The following is a 23,418-nucleotide window of genomic DNA, read 5'->3' on the forward strand; positions in this document are numbered from 1 at the left end:
TGATATCAGACCCTATAACAGAGAGGAAAAGAATGGTAAATTTCAATCCTCTGGATAGTAAATTTATGTTGCATTTCTTTTACAAGGGAAAAAATTATAAACACTATTCTCCTTAAAAGGTTAAGCATCAGGATGCAGTAGATTAAAAAAGTGTTTTCTTTAATCTTTAAAATTAAAGAAATAAAGGGAGCTAATGTGTCCATGAAATCCTAGACTCTTCTTGCATAGAGAGTTTAGAACATATTATATGATAACAAGGAGATTATGACCAATAATATGTACAAGTTAATCCTACATTGATAAGCATCCATTTGTTTTGGTAGCAAATCTTTCTGTTAAAGTAAGATGACAGGATTCTATAGTTACTCATGTTTTTCCCGTTTCTAGAGATCTGTATCTCCATGAAGCTAATACAGATGAAAGACTCAGTATTGTCACAGGCATACCAATATACTGACAACCAACCTAGGGTCTCTCAAACTCAGCACTATTGGTATTTTGGACAGGATAGATCTTTTTTTATTTTTATGTTTTGATGGTTTCGGGGGCCAGGGGGCTGTCCTGTGTATTATTAGATATTTATTAGCATACATGAATCCTACCCACTAGATACTATTAGTACCCTTCCACACCAAGGTGTGACAACTAAATACATTTTTATACATTAATAAGTGTAAGAAATATAGAGCTAATCATTACTGAGTGCTTAAATCATTCCATCATTCTGCTAAGGTCTCACTGGAACCATCTCATTTAATTCTTGAAAAAAAATTACTATGAGTCAGGAATAATTAGTATATCCATTCTATAGATGGGAAAAAGATTAAAGATTGCTGAATGTCACGCAGCTGCTAAGTGGTGAAACTCAGGCTTGTCATCACTACTCTATTTTTCAAGGGGTTTGTGGATGGAAAGGGGTGAAGTAGGATTTGGTAAAAGAGAACAAACTAGACACTTATATTAACTAATTAACATGATGGTTTTATGATTGCTTTTCAGCAAAGGCCAGCTAGGGACAGCTAGGAATTCCTTATAGGACTTCTTTAAAGAGGTGACCCTAGGGCAATCACAGCTAGCCCATTTTCCATTTCTGTTTGTGAGCTTGCCAGCTATCAGCAGGCTATGTGCTTAAGTAAACAAGAAAGATACGAATGGGAAGATGAAAGCCAAAATTGAATTACTGTGTTGTTAGTTCTCTTACATTTAGAAATAGGGAACCCACACAAAATAAGTCTATTTTCTGTGTACCAGATTTCATGGTAGGATGCCAGACTTAAAAACTGATACCAAATTTCTGATCCTCTGGCCCACCCTAAACCCCCTGGGTCTAGAAAAGCCAAAGGAAGAACCTAGACAGACTACCTGAGTGTGAAGCCTCTGTGTGTGATAGAGCTCCTTTATGAGCAGTCCACATCCTGTCTCAGGAAAAGCAAACCAATCTCAGTGACATTGGGAAACTCCTTAGGTTTCCTGTGGGCCAGAGAAGGGATGAGACTCCTCCAGACTTGGTTGACAGAAAATACCTCAACTATCACGACAGTTAGTCTCTGGGTAGATTGATTAGTGAAAAGTCTTTCCTGTGGGAATCAGCCTGCCTGGAGAAGCTGCACCAGAATTGAAGAGAGAAGCTTCTAGAGAATACCCATAGGCAAATTCCCCAGAGTAAATCTGGGGCTAAGACTACAAATCGCTAGGAAGTAATAGTTACATAACTCAGAATAAACTCACATATAAAACAGAAGACATGTGTAGGATTGTCTAGAGAAGTGCTGTTAATAGCAGCAAAACACAGATACAAACCTATATACCTATCAGTTGGAAAGTGGATGATTAGCCCACTGGACATTCACACAGGGAATATAACATAGTGTTCAAAATCAGTGTTTGAAGAGGAAAATATAAAGTCCCAACCCCTGCAGCCATCCTATCCCACTAATAGGAATAAGAATTACTTTTCAAGGTCACACTCCATGGACCCAGACTAGTGAAAACACAGGACTGATTATAAGATGACAGAATACCCCCTCACCCACAACACCATATTACTAAAGGCCTATTTACTTCAGTTTCTTTTATTCAGTACATCACATCTTACTATCAAAAAAATTACAAGAGATATATTAAATGGTAAAATATATAGTTTTAAGAGACTAAGTAAGCATTATAACCAGATGTAGATATGTCAGGAATGTTGGAATTAGCAGATCAGGAATTTTTTAAATGAATAGGATTCATATGCTAAGGGATCTAATGGAAATGATAGACAAAGTACAAGAACATAGAGACAATATAAGTAGAGATACTGAAATTCTACAAATCAAAAAGTAATGGTAGAGATCAAAAACACTGTAACAGAAATGAAGATTAACTTGATGGGCTTACTACTAAACTGTTTAAAAGTGAGGAAAGGGCCTGAACTTGAGGATATGTCTATAGAAACACCTAAGACAAGAAAGCAAAGAGGACAAAGTACTGGAGATACAATGGAACAGAATATCCACAAAGTCTGAATGACTGAAAAAAGTATAATGCATGTAATAAGAACACCAGAAGAAGACAAAAGAAAGAAAGAAAAAACATTTCTGAAGTAGTAATTCGTGAGAAATTCCCTCAAGTCAATACCAAATACAATACCACAGATTGAGGAAGCTCAGAAAACACCAAACAGAATAAATGTAAAAAAAAAGAACAAAACCCAAAAAACCCCTCTACACCCTTGTATCTTATATCCAAAGTACAGAAAACTGAAGATCAAAAATAGTTGAAGGAAGCCAGAGAAAAAGAACACCTTATCTATTGTCATGGTTTAGCTTGATTGTGTCAATTTGATTAGCTTGGGAGCTTCCTGGTGGGGGGGGGGGGTTGATGGATCATACTTTTGGGTGTGTCTGGGTGGTTTATGGAGGTACTATATCTAGTTCCTTCCACTTGGGTACTATATCTAGCCCTTTGTCCCTTTCTCTGCTCTGCTTCTCAGTCACCTTGAATGAAGAATCTTTGTGTATACCAGGCCCTTCCACCAGCTAACCACTGACTGAATCCCCAAAACAGTGAGCCAAATTACACCTCTTCTCCTTTAAATTGTGGGTGCTGGTTATCATGTCCAGCAATGGGAAAGTCAGCCTATATATGATCAAAGATAAGAATTATATAGGGCTGGGGATTTAGCTCAGCGGTTCCAGTGTCTGACTTGCAAGCGCGAAGTCCTGAGTTTGCTCCCCAGTACCAAAAAAAAAAGGAATTATATTCAATTTCTCCTCAGAAACCACAAAAGTGAGAAAAGAGTACAGTGAAATATTCAAATTGGTAGAAAAAACTCACCAACCTATAATTTTGTACTCTGAGAAGTGATCCTCACAAGTGAATAAAGAGTTTCTCAGACAAACAAAAATTAGAGGAATTTGTGACCTGGCTTACAAGAAATATTAAAATAAGTTCTTTGAAGAGAAGGAAAATGATATAGTTTGGAAATACATATCTACATAAAGAAAGGAAGAGCACTAAAGAGAAATAATTAAAGGTAAAATATAAGTTTTCATTTTTCTTTCTCTTAATTGGTCTAACAGATAACAGTCTGTTTAAAATAAGAGCAACAATGTATCCAAGTATGTGTGGTAACATATTGTGTATATATGGTATATATGTTTTATGTGTTTATTTATGAATAAAATGAATTATAGCAATAATACAAGTGATGAGAAGCAGGAAATAAAGAATATTCTGTTATTATAAGGTGCTTGTAGTACTCATAAAGCAATATTCTGTTATATTCTAAGTGGATTTGGATTAAGTTATGAGTGTATATTGCAAATTCTAGGCAACCACTAAAAACAAAACAAAAAAACCCAAAACAAAAATACAACAAAAAGAATTGACATGCTAACAAAGGAGATAAAATTGAATCATACAAACTGCTTAGTTAAAACTGTAAAAAAAGAAAGAGTGGAAGGCAAATATAGGAACAAAGAACAAGGGCAATATATACATTTTTTAATAAATATGGTCGCTATTAATCCAACTATAACAATAATCACTTTAAATACCAATAGTCTAAATGCACCAATTAAAAGAGATTGTCAGAGTGAATCAAAATACAAGACTCATTTAGTTGTCATTTACAAAATGATCATTTTAAATACACAGGCACTTACAGCTTTAAAGTGACTGGATGGGAGAAATATGTATTATGTTAATGGTAAAAGGAATCAGGAGCAGCTATGTCAATTTCAGATGGAGCAGACTTCAGAGCAAGTAAAGTCATCAGGGATAAACAGGGCATTTCATAATTACAAAAGGTCAATTCTTCAAGAAGACCTAACAAGTCTTTATGTGTGTGCACCTGATAGCAGAATATTTATAGAAAACTGATAGAACTGAAAGAAAAAATAATCCACCTATTTGATATCTAAATATCTTTCTATCAAAAATGGACAGATTCAGCATGCTGAAAATAAGTAAGGACTTAGTTGAACTCAGTTAACTTGATACTTGATATAATTGATATCTGTAGACTATTTCACTGAACAACAGCAGAATATGCATTCTACTAAAGTTTACATGAGGGCCGAGGATTTAGCTCAGTGGCGCAGCACCTGCCTGGCAAGCACAAGGTCCTGAGTTCAACTCCCAATACCAAAACAAAAAGAACATACTAAAGCTTACATGGAACATTCTCTGTAATATATGACACTCCATGCCATAAAACACATCACAAAAAATTTAAAAGAACAGAAGTCATACAATGTCTGCTGTCAGACCACAGTGGAATTAAACTAGAAATAAGAAAAAAAAAAGATAGCTGAAAATCCCAAGATATTTGGAGTTTAAACAACAAACTTCTAAATAATATAATTGTCAAAGAAGTCTCAAGAGAAATTTTTAAATATTTTGAATTAAATTTAAAAAATGCAACTTATCAAAATTTGTGGGATATAGCAAAAGCAGTACTAAGAGGAAAATTTATAGCATTGAAGGTGTATATTAAAAGAAAAATCTAAAATCAATCATCAATCATCTAAGCATTTACCTTAGGAAACAGAAAAAGAAGAGCAAATAAAACTCAATGTAAGTAAAAGAAAAGAAACAATTAGAGTAGAAACAAATAAAATTGAAAGTAGAAAATCAATAGAGAAAAATTAATAAACCAAAAGTTAGTTCTTTGAAAAGTTCAATAGCATTTATAAGCTTCAAGCTAGGCAATTTAAGAATAAAAATGACACAAATTACTAATATCAGAAATGAAAGAGGAGGTATCACTACAGATAACATGGACAACAAAAGGATAGTAAAGAAACATCATCAACAACTTTATGAAAATATATTTAACAATCTAGATGAAATGGACCAATTTCTTGAAAAACACATCCTGCCAAAACTCACAAAAGAAATAACAATTTGAATAGTCCTATATGTATCAGAGAAACTGAATCCATAATTAGTAACTTTCTGAGACAGAAAGCACCAGGCCCACACATGTTCACTGTTAAACTCTATCAAACACTTAAGGAAAATTTTACGCAAATTATTTTCAATCTTTTCTGGATAACAAAAGCAGAGGGATTGCTTCCTACCTAAGTTATTCGGGGAGGCCAACATTACCCTAATACTAAAATCAGATGAAGATATTACAAGGAAGAAAATTACAGATCAATACCTCTCATGAACATAGATGCAAAAATCCTCAACCAAATATTAGCAAATTGAATCCAACAACATTTAAAAAGAAGTAAATACCACTACCAACTGGTATTCATTGTAGGTATGCAAGACTGGTTTAACATTTTAAAAATTAGTTAATACAATTCAACACATGAGTATGCTAAAGGAGAAAATTTATATGATCATATCAATAGATGCAGAAAAAACATTTGACAAAAATTAATAACTATTATCATAAAAACTGTCAGTGAACTTGGAATTGAACTGAGAAACTTGAAATTGGAAGGAAGCAAAGTTGAAAGCAAATTGCTCTTAATTCCAAATTTGACATTGAAAGTAGAGCTCCCTCAGCTTGATAGAGCCTCTACAAAACATTTAAAGCCAACATCATACTTAATGGTGAAAAACTAAAAGCTTCCCCACTAAGATTAGGAATTGGGTAAGCATATATCCTCCTGCCACTCCTTTTCAACATTATCCACGCAACAGAATGAGAAAAAGAAATTAACAAGTATACAAATTTGGAAGAAAGAAAGCTCTCTTTTGTTGCATATGACATAATTATTTAAAATAATAAAAACCTCCAGAGACCAATAAGTGATTATAGCAAGGTTACAGAGTACATGGACAATAACAAAAGCCAATCACTTTCCCATTTACCAGCAATAAACAAGTGAAACCGCAAATTGAAAACACAATAGGTCCTGAGTCATGCGGAAGACGCTGAATCACCCCGCTGCAGACAGGCAGGTCTGCCCATGCCCTACCGAGGTCCTGAGTCACACAGAACACGACGAATCAGCCCGCTGCAGACAGGCAGGTCCGGGCACACCCTACCGAGGTCCCCAGTCACACAGAATATGCCGAATCAGCCCGCTGAACATAGGAAGGTCTGTGCATGCCCTACCGAGGTCCTGAGCAGCGCGGAAGACACCGAATCATCCCGCTGCAGACAGGCAGCCACCTGGTTCCACACTACAAAGACGCAGAGGACACCAGACCACCCGATCAAGGTACTGAGTCCCACTGTTCCCTGCCCAGAGGTCAGGGCTTCTGAGTCGTTGTCCCACTCCTCCTGGTCCACAGGAAGGGGCTTCCCGGCCACCATCCCTCCCGCTGCTCCCAGCCCACAGGAAAGGGCTTTTGGGTCACCATCCTTACCGTTGCTCCCGGCCCCTGTCGCACCTCACCCAGCGCAGAGGAGGTAATCCGTGGAGGCGCTAACAGCCCCCCGCCCAAGTCGATATGGGAAAACATATGAATAAGTCTCAAAACCAGACTTCCAGATCACCTACAGCAACCCCAAAGGGAAATGAGATGGAACACTCTGATACACAACCACCTGGACCCACTGAACTGGCAACAAAAGGGGATCTGGAAAAAATGAAATCAGAAATAATTTCTCAGATAACAAGAGAAATTGTGCCCCTAGTGCAAGACATGATTAATAAATCTAGAAAGGAGCTCAGGAACATGATGGAATCCCAACATAAAAACAAATGGAATCCATAAAACAGATGCAAACAGATTTCCAGGAAATGAAAAACTCCACTGAAAGTCTACACAGCAGAATGAGCCAATGTGAGGACAGAATTTCAGATATAGAAGATAAGATTGCAATTAGTGACCAGGAAAAGAAAAATTGCTTCAAAATTGTATGGGAACATGAGAAATCAATCCAGCAGGTGCTAGATGATGCAAAGAAGAATAACATAAGACTGATTGGGCTCAATGAAGAAAGAGGAGAGAGTGGAGATGACATAAAAAATCTCTTCACAGAAATAATGGCAGAAAACTTCCCAAGCAGGGGAAAAGAGCTTGACATACAGATAAGTGAGGCATATAGGACTCCAAATAGCCTTGATCAAAAAAAATCTACACGTAGGCATATAATTGTTAAGATTCCAGAAACCCAACAGAAGAAGAAAGTTCTACAAGCAGGCAGAGACAAGAAACAAATCCCATACAAAGGAAAGCCCATCAGAATCACAGCAGACTTCTCAACACAAACTATCAAGGCAAGAAGAACTTGGAGTGACATATTCCAAGCCCTAAAAGAAAACAGCCTCCAACCCAGATTGATGTACCCTGCAAAACTATCTTTCAAAATGGATGGAGAAATAAGATACTTTCATGATAAAGAGCACTTTAGGAACTTCAAGTATGCCAAACCAGCACTTCAAAAAATTTTACACAGTATCTTAGGAACAGACATTGAGGATCACAACCCCAGGAAGCAAAGCAGAATGAACCCACCTGGCACGACAAGAAATTAAATGTAAAAGGGGAGAACCCAACAAAAAGAAAAAGTCATGGCAATGACAAGTCAATATGTTTCAGTTATAATCATCAACGTTAATGGTCTCAATTCACCAATCAAAAGAAATAGACTGGCAGAATGGGTCAAGAAGCAAAATCCAACAATATGCTGCATACAAGAAACACATTTAATTCAAAAGGAAACTCATAGACTGAAAGTTAAAGGGGGGAAAACAATACTCCATGTGACAGGAACCTGAAAAAAAGCAGGAATAGCTATTCTCTTTGCAGATCAAGTAGATTTCAAACCAACACTGATTAAGAGAGATGAAGAAGGACACTACATCCTTGTAAAGGGAAGAATCCAAGAGGAAGAGATGACAATCCAAACATATATGCACCAAACACTAGTGCACCAAACTATATAAAACAAATACTACCAGACACGAAAAATCAGATAAGCACTAATACAATAGTAATGGGGGACCTCAACACCCCACTGTCACAGATAGATCAACTAGAAAAAAATAAGTAATGAAATACTACAACTCAAACTCTTCAACAAATGAACTTAACAGATGTTTACAGAGTCTTCCACCACACAAAATCAGAATACACATTCTTCTCAGCTGCACATGGGTCATTCTCCAAAATAGACCACATACTCACACACAGAACATGTTTAAGTAAGTGCAAAGGAATTGAAGTTATCCCCTGTATATTATCAGACCATAATGTGATGAAATTGGAGATCCATAGCAAAAGAAACTCAAAACATTTCATAAACATGTGGAAATTGAACAACACACTTCTGAATAACCAATGGGTGACAGAGGAAATTAAAGAAGAAATCAGACAGTTCCTTCAATTAAATGACAATGACAATACAACATATTGGACTCTATGGGATACAATGAAAGCAATCTTATGAGGGAAATTCATAGCCATGAATACGCATATTAGGAAAACAAAATGAGCCCAATTAAACAACCTGATGCTGAACCTCAAGCTTCTAGAAAAAGAAGAGCAGGACAACCCCAAAGCTCATACAAGGGAGGAAATTATCAAGATCAGAGGAGAAATTAATGCAATGGAGACTAAGAGAATGATACAAAAAAAATCAATGAAACCAAGAGTTGGTTCTTCGAAAGAATCAACAAAATTGACAAACCTTTAGCCAACCTTATCAGAAAAAGGAAAGAAAAGGCCCAAATCCATGCAATTAGAAATGAAAAGGGTGAAATGACAACAGACGCAGGAGAAATCTAGAGGATCATCAATACCTACTTCCAGAACCTATATACCAGTAAGATGGAAAACACAGAAGAAATGGACAGATTCTTAGATACCTATGAATTACCAAAGTTGAACAAAGAAGACCTAAAAATTCTAAACAACCCAATATCAACCAATGAAATTGAAAATGTAATTAAAAATTTATCAACTAAGAAAAGCCCGGGCCCTGATGGCTTCACTGCTGAATTCTACAAGACATTTAGAGAGGAACTGCTGCCACTACTGTTTAAACTCTTCAATGAAATTGAAAGGGAAGCAATACTCCCAAATTCATTCCTGGAAGCAAGCATCACCTTGATCCCCAAAGCAGAGAAAGACCCAACCGAAAAGGAGAACTATAGGCCAATTCACTAATGAACACAGATGCAAAAATCCTTAATAAGATACTGGCAAATAGAATGCAGAAGATCATCAAGAAGATCATACACCCTGATCAAGTGGGATTCATCCCAGGGATGCAGGGATGGTTCAATATACACAAATCAATCAGTGTAATACATTATATCCATAGAGCCAAGGACAAAAACCATATGATTATCTCCATAGATGCAGAAAAAGCATTTGACAAAATCCAACATGCATTTATGATAAAGACCCTACAAAAAATTGGAATAGATGGTCTCTACCTCAAACTGATAGAAGCCATCTATGAAAAACCAACAGCCAATATCATACTAAATGGTCAAAAACTGAAATCCTCCACCCTCAAATCAGGAACAAGACAAGGATGTCCACCGTCACCACTCTTGTTCAATATAGTTCTGGAAACATTAGCCACGGCAATTAGACAAGAGAAAGAAATAAAAGGAATAAAGATAGGAAATGAAGAAGTCAAATTGTCATTATTTGCAGATGACATGATACTCTATATAGAAGACCCCAAGAACTCCACCAAAAGTCTTCTAGACTTAATAACCAAATTCAGTCAAGTAGCTGGTTACAAGGTCAACACACAAAAATCAATAGCTTTCCTCTACACCAGTGACAGGCTCACTGAGAGAGAAATAGGGCAAATAATTCCTTTCACAATAGCACCCAAAAAACTGAAATACCTAGGAATCATCCTAATGAAAGAAGTCAAAGACCTCTTCTCTGAAAACTATGGCACTCTGAAAAGAGAGATTGAAGATGGACAGACATCCCCTACTCCTGGGTAGGAAGGATTAATATAGTGAAAATAGCCATACTTCCAATACTGCTATATAGATTTAATGCAATTCCAATTGAGATCCCAGCAGCATACTTCATAGACCTCGAGAAAACAATCCAAAAATTCATTTGGAACAAGAAGAGACCCAGACTAGCAAAAGCAATTCTAGGTAACAGAGACATGGTAGGGGGTATCACAATCCCCAACCTGCAACTCTACTACAAAGCTACTGTGATAAAAACAACATGGTACTGGCAAAGAAACAGACTTGAGGACCAGTGGAACAGATTAGAAGATGCAGAAACAATGCCAGACACACTCAGCCATCTCATCTTCGACAAAGAAGCCAAACACCCTCACTGGAGGAAAGAGAGCCTCTTTCATAAATGGTGCTGGAAAATTGGGCTTCAACTTGCCAAAGATTAAAACTAGACCTGTATCTCTCACCATGCACTAAACTAAAATCAAAATGGATTAAAGATCTAAATATTAAAATAGAAACTCTGAACCATTTGGAACAGAGGTTAGGTAGAACCCTTAAAGACATCGGTGTAGGAAAAGATTGTATGAACAAAACCTCAGTTGCCCGTGAACTAGCACAAACAATCAACAAATGGGATCTCTTCTTATTAAAAGGCTTCTGCACAGCAAGAGAAACCACCAGCAGTGTGAAGAGACAACCCACAATGTGGGAAAAAATCTTCACCTGCTTTTCTTCAGACAAAGGTCTACTATCTCGAATCTATAAAGAACTTTAAAAGATCAGACCTCCCAAATTTAAAGACCCAATCCAAAAATGGGCATCTGAAATGAGCAGACATTTCTCAGACAAAGAAATAGAAATAGCAAATAAATACATGAAAAAATGTTCAACATCACTGGTCATTCGAGAGATGCAAATGAAAACAACGCTGAGATTCCACTTCACTCCAGAAAGAATGGCTGCTATCATGAAATCAAGCAATAACAAATGCTGGCAGGGCTGTGGGGAAAGAGGAACCCTGCTCCACTGCTGGTGGGATTGTAGACTGGTGCAAGCACTGTGGAAATCAGTATGGAGATGCCTCAAAGAACTAGGACTGGAAGTCCCATTTGACCCTGCTATTCTAGTGCTGGGGATCTTCCCCAAAGAATTAAAAGAATCATACCACAGTGATATATGTGCACCCATGTTCACAGCAGTGCAGTTTGTAATAGCTAAAACTTGGAAACAGCCCAAATGCCCATTAACTGGAGACTGGATAATGAAAATGTGGGTTTTTTAATAAAATGGAGTACTACTCAGCCATAAAAATGAGAAACTAGAGACATTTATAGCTAAGTGGATGCACATTGTGGTGATACTCTTAAGTGAAATAAAGAGGACACACATGTATAAATACCGAATAGTTTCTCTGGTGTGAGAAACTGAAAGTGTAAATAAGGACTAAATGTATAATAGGTAATGTGAAATCGGAAGAAAAGGGGCAAAGGGGAAGGAAGTGGGAGGGCTGGAGGAAAGGATAGAAGGGAATGGGATTAATATGAGAAAATGGAAAAATAGGAACAAAATCTTTGTAAACAGGGAGGACTGGAGGGATTGAAGGGAGGGCTGGTCAAGGGTGAAAAATAAGAACCAAGAGAGACTATGTAAAGGTGCAAATTTCCAATGATGAATGTCATTATATTGTATACCTAAAATGTACCAATGATTAGAATGAATAATCAATAATGTAAAATAGGAAGAAAGGTCCAAAGGGGTAGGGGTAGTGGGAGGGGCAGGGGAAAGGAAAGAAGGGAAAGGAAAAATGATGAGAAATGGAAAAAATGGAAATAAAGTCTTTGTAAATAGGGAAGGGTGGAGGGCGTGAAGGGAGGGCTAGGAATGGGGAAAGAATAAGAACCAAGATGCATTATGTAAAGGTACAATTCCCAATGAGAAATGTAATTGTGTTGTATACCTACAATGTACCAATAAAAGAATTTAATACCAAAAAAAAAGAAAACACAATAGCATTTACATTAATACTCCAAAAGATGGATAGAAAGACTCAATATTGTCAAGATGTCAGTTCTTCCTAACTCATTCCATAGATTCAGATTCATTCCATTCCCAATAAACATCCCAGTGGGTTATTTTGTACATATCAAAAACTGAGTCTAAAGTTTATGTACAGAGGCAAAAGATCTAGAGTTGCCAAAACTCAAATATATATCAAAAAGTGAAATAAAATTATCCAAAATGGCTTTATACTGTATACATTCAACTTGATGACATTTGGGAAAAGGTAAAACTATTGAGACAGTAAAAATTTCAATAGTTGCCAAGGGTTGTGGGGAGAGAAGGACGAATAGGTGGAGTACAGAGAATTTTTAGGATAGAATATTAGGATAGTGGAATTATTCATTCTATACATTTATCAGAAACTATAGAATGCACAACAGCAAAAGCATACTATGCACTTTGGGTGATAATGATGTGTTAATACAGGCTCATCAATTGTAACAAATATGCCACTGTGGTGGGGAACATTGATAGTAAAGACGGCCATGGGTGTGCAGGGGGTATATGGGAAATCTCTGTGCCTACTACTCAATTTTGCTGTTAACCTAAACTCCTCTGAAAAACAAAGTTTATTTTTAAAATATATACCACACACACACACACACACACACACACACACACACACACACACACACACAGAGTCACACAAAAGAGTTGAAGAAATTTTAAGTACAAAATGTTTTAGAAATAAGTGTCCACTGTATTATAATTAAGGTATTATAATACCAATTTTATGAAAGTAAAACATACATTATAAAGTTAAATTGAGCTTTTTAAAAGTTCTGCAAATTATTATTTAAGAAGTATTAGACAGAGAAACAATAAACTGGACAATGTGATAATATAACAGTTTGTTTGCAGAATGCCATTCCTGGTCTAAGTAACTTTAATTACAATAATGAAAGTTATTTTGATATATAAAAAAAAGGAATCTATAACAAGGGAGAGGGTAAAATACTTAGATTTTTAAAAATGAAAACACTATATATCAATATTTGTGACAGTTATATAAGGTAGTACTTAAAAAGACAAACATAAATTTGAATACACTCATCATAAACCAAAAAAAAAAGAAAATTAATTAATTCATTGTTCCATTACAAAAAGCTAGCAAAGAGCAACTGATTATACATAAAGAAACATAATGGTGAAAATCAAAGTTGGAGAACTAATAAAAATTTAAATTATTGCTGGGCATGGTAGTATAGGCCTGTAAACCCAGCTACTCAGGAGGTTGAGAGAGGAGTGTTCTAAATTCAAGATCAGCTTATCTCAAAATAACAAATACATTTTTAGAAAAGGGACTGAGTACGTAGCTCAGGGATAGAGTGCTTGACTAGCATGCACAAAAACATGGGTTCAATTCCCAGCACTAAAATAAAAAAGAAAGAAAGAAAGGAAAGGAAGGAAGGAAGGAAGGAAGGAAGGAGAGAGAGAGAGAGAGAGAGAGAGAGAGAGAGAGAGAGAAAGAAAGAAAGGAGATTTTCTGAAAACATTAGTTTTCTTACCAAAATGTGTGGTACGATCACAATACAAAGCAAAACCACAAACAAATAAAAGATGAAGTGAAAAAAGATTCAAATGAACCAGAGATTTTATTTTTACAAGTATATTATCACAAATGACTATACTCCAATAAATTTTACAACCTAGATTTCAAATGAATTTTTTCAAGAAAAATATAAAATACTAAGGTTGACTCTGAAGAAATACAGAAGTTGAACATTGATACCAATTTTAAAAATTGAAATAATTATGTCTCCAATCATACAACCCTCACTCATCCAAATCATTTTTATTGATGAGATTTACTAAACTTTCAAGGAATAAATAAAACTATGTTATACATATTCTAAAAAAAAGAAAATATGTCCAATTAATTATCTTAGGTTAGTTTAACCTTGACACCAAAGTAAATACAGACAGCCCAAGAAGAGGTGGAAAACTCAGAAAATATGTGATGAAAGAGAGAAATTATTTATTATTCTCTAATAAACACTTTTTAGCAGTTAGCATATGTCAGTCTCCTATGAGTGTCACATTCTTTCATTTAATTGGCAAAGCAAACCTATAAAGTAAGTACCAGCATTGTCCCCATTTAAAACAGAAGGAAACTGAAAGAATATGCATAGTACTACTTGGCTAATATTTGATTTGTGGGGATACTGGGGATCGAACTTGGGACCTCATGCTTGCGAGGCAGGCGGTAGAACCACTGAGCCCCTGGCCCGATATTTGATATTTTGATAACTTAAAAATAAAGATTTCTACTTAAGATAATATAGGTAAAATGAGCATATTGAGTTTAAAGATAGTAACAATATATAAAATTCACTACTGATTAATATATAAAGAATTTTTTAAAATCAACAACACCCCATATAGTCTCGTTTTATGGCTGTGAAACAGATTATCCTGAAATTCAGTGGCTTCAAATAATTATCCATGAAATTTGGTTCATGGATTTGTAATATGGTCAGGGCTTAGTCAAGAAAACTCATCCTTGTCCCCTCATCTATACCTGGAGTGCCTTGAAGATTAGGGACAGAAACCATCTGCAAGGCAAATGATAGTCTGGTAAGCTAAACTTGTCTGTTTTCATATGGCCCATGAACTAAGAACAGCTCACACTGGTTGCTTATGTGGTCTGGATTTCTTTAAAATATGGTGGTTAGTTTTCCAGGATGAGATGGCACAGAAACAGGGAAGGGAAAAATGAGAACACTGACAGAAGCTGTATCACTTTTTATCACTGTGGCAGCCTGAAAATCATACTGTCATTTCCACTACATTCTAGTCATTGAGGAAGTTACTAAGTTCTGCCCAAATTCAAGAGAGAAGTTGACTCCATGTCTTGATAGAAAATGATAAGGTTCTGGAAATGAATGTAGAATGGAAAATATTACTATGGTCATTTTTAGAAAAAACAGTTTGCTACAGAAGCAAACTTCAAATAAATATGCAAAAAGTATGAGAAGGCATCTTGAGTAGGCTTGGATGGCAAATAAGCACATAAAGTAATAGAGAAAGGCAAATTAGAATGATGAGCTCCTGGTAATACTGCCAATTTCACAAAATAAAAAATAATGTGGGATAATATTAAAACTTATCAGGTTGTGGAGAAAACTATAAACCTCATGCCCTTACAGTAAATTGTGCAAGTTATGGGAAAGCAATCTAGAATAATTAGTGAAACTATATATGTATGCCTACAGTCCAACATTTCCATCCTTAATATATATAATAGAAATACTCTCATGGCCTATCCAAGGAGGATGCCCATTATAACACTGTGTTAGGAAAAAATGAGAATTGTGAAATTCTCATCAATAAGAGGATGAATCTCAAAGTGTTATTATGAATAATAAAATTACATGTAGCACTTCAATATAAACAGATCCCCAAAGGATAGTGAATAACAAAAGTAATAAGTAAAAAGACAAGTCTAGCATAATATCATTTGCAAATTGAGAGTATAGGAAGAGTAATCCACATAGTGTTACAGATTGAAATTAGAAAGGTGAAAATTAAATTTATTTTTCTAGAAAAATTAAATTTATTTACTTGGGAAGCTTAGTAAGAAAAAGCTTTCTTAGGTCCTACTACTGGAAGTTCTGATTTAATGGGCCTGAGGTAGAAACTGAGAACCTATATTGTTTATAACTACACTAGATAAATTTTAAACATTTTGTGAAAAGTTATCAGGTGAGTTTTGAAAGCACTTTCTATCATAGATCCAGAGTCGCAAGTATGTTTCTGGTTCAGACTTTTGGTTTGAAAGCAACAGAAATTGATGTGAGCCAACAAAAGCAAATATGGTATTGTTTGGAAGAATGTATGGAATTAGAGGATTGTCAGGGTGGGGGATAGGCCCAGCCTTGGACAAAGCAAACCCCCCCAAAACTCCAGAGGGTCTGGGGAGCAATACCTGGAATGAAGTGAGACCAATTGTTTCTAATTGTTTATTACTGCTTTGCTCACAAAACAATTTAAATTTCAGGTAGTACATATGCAATTGGTCTAAAAGGGAGCAGTTCATCCTCTTAATCAATAGTCCTGTCAGCTCACATTTAGTGGAGAAAGGTAATTCCCTAAAAGTAACCCAGGGATTGTTACAAAAAAGAAGATCAAATGTGTGATGGGCAGATACAAAGCCTCAGTTTCCCACTATGGCCAGGCATATTGGATAGAATTAGAAAGAGGAGGAAAAAAAGATAACAGACATTTTAGATAAAGAAAACTTTGGGTTTGAATTCTGTTTATGCCTATTTTGCCTCATTTTAACTGGATTACTTGGAGAGAGGTTCTTTAAATGCTCATATATATAATCTTCTTTCAGGATTTTGAGGTCATCTACAAAATGCCTGGCATAGCTGACTCTCTCCTTGCTCTCTTCCCAGAATCATAGAGGATGGCCCAGTGAGCTCCTACCATGGCAGAGACCACGGAGTTGCACAGAAAGGCTCCTGTGCAGTGTCCATGCCTGGAAATTGTAAAGATGTGTGAAAATGGGTATTTCTTTGAGAGCCACTTCCAGGGTTAATGTTCTGAGACTGTATTGAGGCAGCTGGAGGCTTTTGGAACTTTTTCTGCATCTCAAGCCTTTGGAACTTTCTACAATCATCATCTTTCTGCCATCATCATCTTTGCATTATCCTCATCATCTCCACACTCAACTCCACACTCATCTGTGATCTCCAATCTTCTCTTTAGCCAGCGTGTATTTTTCATAAATACATTTTATACATAACAATGTAGATGCGCATTAAGATTTGACTTTAAGGTTTAAACTTATCTAGTAATGTAATCATTTGTTAACATACCTGCTGCACACTTTCCTTGACACCTTTGCTTGTGGATTGCAACAACAGACAGATAAAAACAATGAAGTGCACTCGGGGCAGTAGGTAAGTCAGTCAGCTAAGTCCTCTTGGCAGGAAATACCCTCTAGAGTTCTGTGGTGGCTGACTTTAAATATGGATGGCCCCCAACCTTAGCAAAATGTCAGCTGGCTAATCCATCATGACAACCAGATTCTTACGCCCCATGTTTGACATCTCATCCTCCCTTACCTCATGCAGGCATCAGCTAAAGTACCCATTTATTACTACGTTGTCAGGTTTTATAGGTGACTTCCACCCACAGAAATACTCACATGGTGTTGGAGAAGAATGGAGGAGACTTTATTAGTTTGTGAGACATCAAGAGAAAGAATGTTCTAGAAAGACATTAGGAATGGCATGTGCATAAGGAGAAATCCGAAGAGGCACACAGATAAAGACATAGAGTCACAAATGAGAGCCTAGGATGAAGAAAATTAAGAAAGTTTAGAAAAAGAAAATTTTCTTGAGGTTTTTCCTATAAATAAATGTGTATTTTCTAAGAGTAGTTTTAATTTCTGTAAAAAACATTTTTCAATAGTAATTCTTTCTAACTCAATTCACCAAGAAATTACCTCATTGTCAACTCTGGGACAACCTATTCACATTTGGGATTTGTCCAGAGAATAGTTTGAATAAAATGATACTATGAGTTGGTTAAAGCAATTTACAGAGACCTTGTCTCAAAATTTCAAAGGACTGAGATGTAGCTCAATGTAAAGGCTCTGGGTTTAATCCTTTGTACCCCCCCCCCAAAAAAAAAGAAAAAAGAGAGAGAGAGAATAGTACACATTATGAAATATGACTCAATTATGCAATAGAATACACAAGTGCCATTTAAAATGACACACATTGGGTGTGGTGGCACCCACCTATAATTCTAGCATTCTTGGAGGCTGAGGCAGGAGCACCACATATTCAAGCCAACTCTGAGCAACTTAGTGAGACTTGTCTCAAAGTATAAAATAAAAATAAAAAATGGGCTGAGGATGAAGCTGAGTGAAAAGGCTGTGAGTTCAGTCCTCAATGTCACACACACACACACATGCATGTGCATGCACGTGCACATACACAAATTATGTTGTAGAGACATGTTTCTTAAAGTATGTCTTGAGGGAGCACCCAGAAGGAGGCTCCCCTGCTGCCATTCCACACTTCTAGGGCAGAGAAGGTGAGCCAGTCCCAGCACCTGGAAGGAGGCACCCCTGCTGCCATTCCACGCTCCTAGGGCAGAGGTGAGCCAGCCCCAGCACCTCGAAGGAGGCCCTCCCGCCGCCATTCCATGCTACTAGGGCAGAGAAGGTGAGCCGCATGGGCACCAGAAGCACCACCAACCCCCCGTGGAAATGAGAAGACACATAAACAAACCTCAAAAACAGACTTCCAGATCACCTACAGCAACCCAAAAGGGAAACGAGATGAAACAATCTGATGTTCAACCATCTGGACTCTCTGAACTGGCAACAAAAGAGGATCTGGGAAAAATGAAATCAGAAATAATTTCTCAGATAACAGCAAAGATTGTGCTTATAGTGCAAGACATTATTAATAAATCTAGAGAGGACACAGATCAAAAAATAGAGGATCTGTGGAACACGATAGAATCCCAACATAGGAAACAAATGGAATCCATAAAACAGATGCAAACAGATTTCCAGGAGATTAAAAACTCCATCAAAAGTCTGTGCAGTAGAATGAACCAATGTGAGGATAGAACTTCAGATATAGAAGATAAGATTGCAATTAGTGACCAGGAAAAGAAAAATTGCTTTAAAATTGTAAGGGACCATGAGAAATCAATCCAGCAGCTGCTAGACGATGCAAAGAAGAATAACATAAGACTGATTGGAGTCAATGAAGAAAGAGAGTGCACATGACATAAAAAAAACTGTTCACAGAAGTGATGGCAGAAAACTTCCCAACCAGGGGAAAAGAACTTGACATACAGATAAATGAGGCATATAGGACTCCAGCTAGGCTTGGTCAAAAAAAATCTACACATAGGCATATAATGGTTAGGATTCCAGAAATCCAACAGAAGAACAAAATTCTACAAGCAGTGAGAGAAAAGAAACAAATCCCATACAAAGGAAAGCCCATCAGAATCACAGCAGACTTCTCAATGACAACACTCAAGGCAAGAAGAGCTTGGAGTGATATATTTCAAGCCTTAAAGGAAAACAGCCTCCAACACAGATTGATGTACCCTGCAAAACGATCTTTCAAAATTGATGGAGAAATAAGACACTTTCATGATAAAGAGCACCTCAGGAACTTCATGAATCCCAAACCAGCACTCTAAAAAATTTTAGACAATATCCTAGGAAAAGACAATGAGGATCACAACCCCAGGAAGCCCAGCAGAATGAATCCATTGGGCATGACAAATTAAACGCAAAAGTGGAGAATCCAACAAAAAGAAAAAGTCATGACAAGACTTTCAAAACTTTTAACTTCATCTCCCTAATGAGTGTATAATTCAATCTTGTTATTGTACTGATTAGCATTTTTCTGATTCTAGAGTTGCACACCTTTCCTTGTGCTGTACTGACTATTTATCATCTTATGTCTACTTTTTAATTGGGTTGTCTATTAATGATCTGTAAGAGTTCTTTATATATTCTGGTGATAGGTTATATGCATTGTAAACATAGTCTGTTTAAGGACTACTTTTCATGTTAATGATGTCATTTAAAGTTCTAAATTTTGATGAAATCTCATTTATCATTTTTTTCTTTTATACATCATATTTTTTGTATTCTAGGTAGTTCTTGCCTACCCTAAATTCATAAATATTTTCCCTGATAATTTCTTCTTAAAGTTTTATACTTTTAGGCTTTCATATTTAGGTTCATAGATCCCTTCAAGTTATTTTTATGTATGGAAATAAAGGGTTGAGGTTAATTTTTTATATACGGATACCAGGTGTTCTAGTGACATTTGCTGAAAACACTATGTTTTCCTCTGCTCTTGAATTGAGTTTATGTTCTATAAAATGTTACTGTTAAATAATCTTTCCAAACTCAGTGGACCATATATGTGTGGTTCTCTTTCTAGATTCTCTGTTTTATTCAAATGATCTATATGTCTTTCCTTACACCAACACTGCCTTGATTACTGTAGCTTTAGAAGAAGTCTTAAAATTAGGTATTAAACATCTTCCAACACTATTTTTTTGTTGTTTTTTGGGATTTTTTTTAACTTTTCTAGGTCTTTTGTACTCCTACATAACTTTTAATTTCAATATCCAATTCTTCATTTATAACAAGCATACATGGACCTGAATTTTTATATATACCTTGTGTTTTCTAATCCTGCTAAATTCAAATACAAGTTCTAGGGGCTCCTAGAGATTTCTTAGTATTTTCTCTGTAGATGATCATTTCTTCTACATATAAAGATTTTACTTCTACCTTGCCAATCCTATCCTAATTGTGTCATTTCATTGCCAGACTATTTTGGTTTGGGCCTAGGTTTCAAAGTTTAATGGACAGATAGAGTAAGCATATCTGCCCTTATTCCCCACCTTAAGGAGAAAGGATTGTTATCTTCTCCATTCATATAAGGTGTTCTCACTGGAAGTATGGAGTACATGTCTTTAATCTGTTGAGAAGGTTCTGTTCTATTTCTAGTCTCCTGATAGCTGTTACTATCAACAGCTGTAGAATTTAGTCAAATACTTTTTCTCCAACTACTGACAGGATCATATGGCTTTTTCCTTTCCTCTGTTAAAATGATGACTTTGGGGGTGGATCTTCCAATGCTGAACCAACACTGTCATCCCTATAATAAAACCACTTTCTACATACTGCCAGATCTGACTTCTAAGAGTTTGTTTTGTTAAACAAATTTCTATCTATGTTCATACTTTTTTCTTCTATTATCTTTATCCAGTTTTAGGATTAACACAATGTTGATTTCCTAAAATGAGGGGAGAAGTGTTCCTTCTTTTTTCTACTTTAAATGTTTGATATAATTTATCAGTTAAAATGTATATGAGCCTGCTGTTGTCATATAGGTAGGTTTTCAAGCTAGGAATATACTTTCTTTAATAGGTGTTATTCAAATTTTATATTTCCTCCAGAGTAAGTTTCATTAATTTGTCTTCCAAGGTACTTTTAGAAGTTGTCAAATTTATTTTAAAACAGATTTTTGTAATATGCTTTATATATCCATTTAAATTCTGAAAAAACTGTAGTAATGTGTCCTAGGTCTTGCTATTTTAATTTTAAAAATTTATAATTGATATTGTGTAATAGGAAGTAAAGGTGTAAAGGAGCAGGGGAAGTGGCAGGGGTAGGGGAAAGGAAAGAAGGGAAAAGAAAAAATGTGAGAAAAGGAAAAAATGGAAAGAAAATCTTTGCAAATAGGGAAGGGAGGGCAGGGGAAGGGGAAAAAAATAAGAACCAAGATACTCATGTAATGGTACAAGATCCCAATGATGTATGTAAATGTATTTTATACCTAAAATGTACCAATAAACTTAATGGGGGAAAAAAAGTATGTCTTGAGGAAGAACAGTATTAGAATCAGCTAGCAATTCTCCTGAGAAATGCAAACTCATGCAGGTCACCCTAGATTTGCGGGTTTAAGGTATCTGCGCAGAAAGATTAAGAATAGTCAGCTGAACATCTTTTACAGTTGAATCTTAAGCATACTAATGATTTAGCATCATTGTAGTAGAAACACATTTAATGATAGAAGAAAATGTTTTCCTATAATACGTGTAGTATACTCCCAATTTTGTAAAACATAAAAATGCTCAGATTATAGACTGGAAAGAGAAATGATACACACTAAACATTAGAAGTGGTTGCCTCCAGAGGATAAGATAATAGATTATTTTTATTGCCCTGTCTTAACTCAAAACCTTTTACAATGTAAATGTATTAATATTCTATTTGAAAAAGTCTTAATTTTCCTTAGAACATTGATGTTTGTATGGATTCTGAGGAAGCCCTTACTGAGAGCAGCTTGCTGCAAAACAAGAATAAACAGAGTCAGAAAGGGGGTAACCTGAGCAGGATGGAGCAGAAACGGGAAAGATGATCCTCCTCAGGAGTCCAGAGCCAAGCAAGGCTGGGAGAGGGTGACTCAGCCTGCAGGAAGGACAGACTTCGGCCCCAGGAATTACATTGAGATAAGTACTTAGAACAGCATTTTTTAAAGCCTTTAATGTTTGGAGAAAACATCCACAGGAAAAGAGGTTAAACCACAAGCTATAGATCTCATTCCTTGATGCTTTATGTCCACTTGGAGCTACTCCTTGTCATGATGCATTTACTGAGAAAATATCTCAGTCCCCAGAGGAAGAAGCAAGCAATTGAATAATGCTCACTGGCTGCCTATCATGTGCCTAGCTCTGAGCCATGGACTATGAGAGATGAAAAAGAATCTAAGACAAACCCCTTTTATGCTTTTTTTGCATCAAGGAAATTATATCAGCAAAGTCCTTTGCTTTAAACACTTGGCACTGGGTGTGAGAACCTTCTGGTGAGAATAATGGGACACAGGAGGCCACCCTGGGCCTGGTAGAGCTCATCCACTGACCTGAAGGAAGATGCTCCAGGTGACAGTTTAGTGCAGTGCTTCTCAACACTTCTTGGCAAGTGTGGTTTGGATGAGGAAGCTATCACCAGTGGAACTAGCTTAGAGAAAGGAGAGTTTCTCTGATTCTTGTTTCTAAAACATAAAGTGCACACACATTATAGTGATGAAATAAATGACAGTATTCAGTATACCAAACCGTTTTGAAATGGTTTGACACAATCTGGTTGACCCAGACTGTTTTGTGTGACATTTAAAATCATTAAGTATGGTATGATTTGTGCTAAGTGTTTAGAAATGTTCCTTGTATCAGGGTTTATTGAGAAATCAATGATTTGCATTTATTTGGTATCCTATTCAGAAAGCTCAAAGGATTTAAACACTTAAATCCCATCAGTATCAACTTTTAGATCTTTTCTAGTCCCTAGATTAAATAGCTCTGTTTTTCTTCCCAATGTAGTATAAAATGAGCTGCCATTGTAGGTTACATTGCACACTCCTGTGCATCTGTGTCAGGGGAAAATTGATGGAATGAATAAGCACTGGGTACCACCCATGGACAAGTAACTACTATAAAGTAATAT

The 23,418-nt window shown here is 36.2% G+C and overlaps 1 long non-coding RNA gene across 2 annotated transcripts in view; it reads right to left on the reverse strand.

Annotated features, from left to right (window-relative positions):
* The window catches only part of LOC110348078 (uncharacterized), a 148,396-nt gene that overhangs the window by 32,474 nt on the left and 92,504 nt on the right, over nucleotides 1-23,418 (reverse strand). The window lies entirely within an intron of this gene.

The sequence above is a fragment of the Heterocephalus glaber genome, unplaced genomic scaffold (genome assembly GCF_053883595.1).
Source record: "Heterocephalus glaber isolate CG9 unplaced genomic scaffold, H.glaber_assembly_v1.0 deba00000676, whole genome shotgun sequence".
NCBI lineage: Eukaryota > Metazoa > Chordata > Mammalia > Rodentia > Bathyergidae > Heterocephalus > Heterocephalus glaber.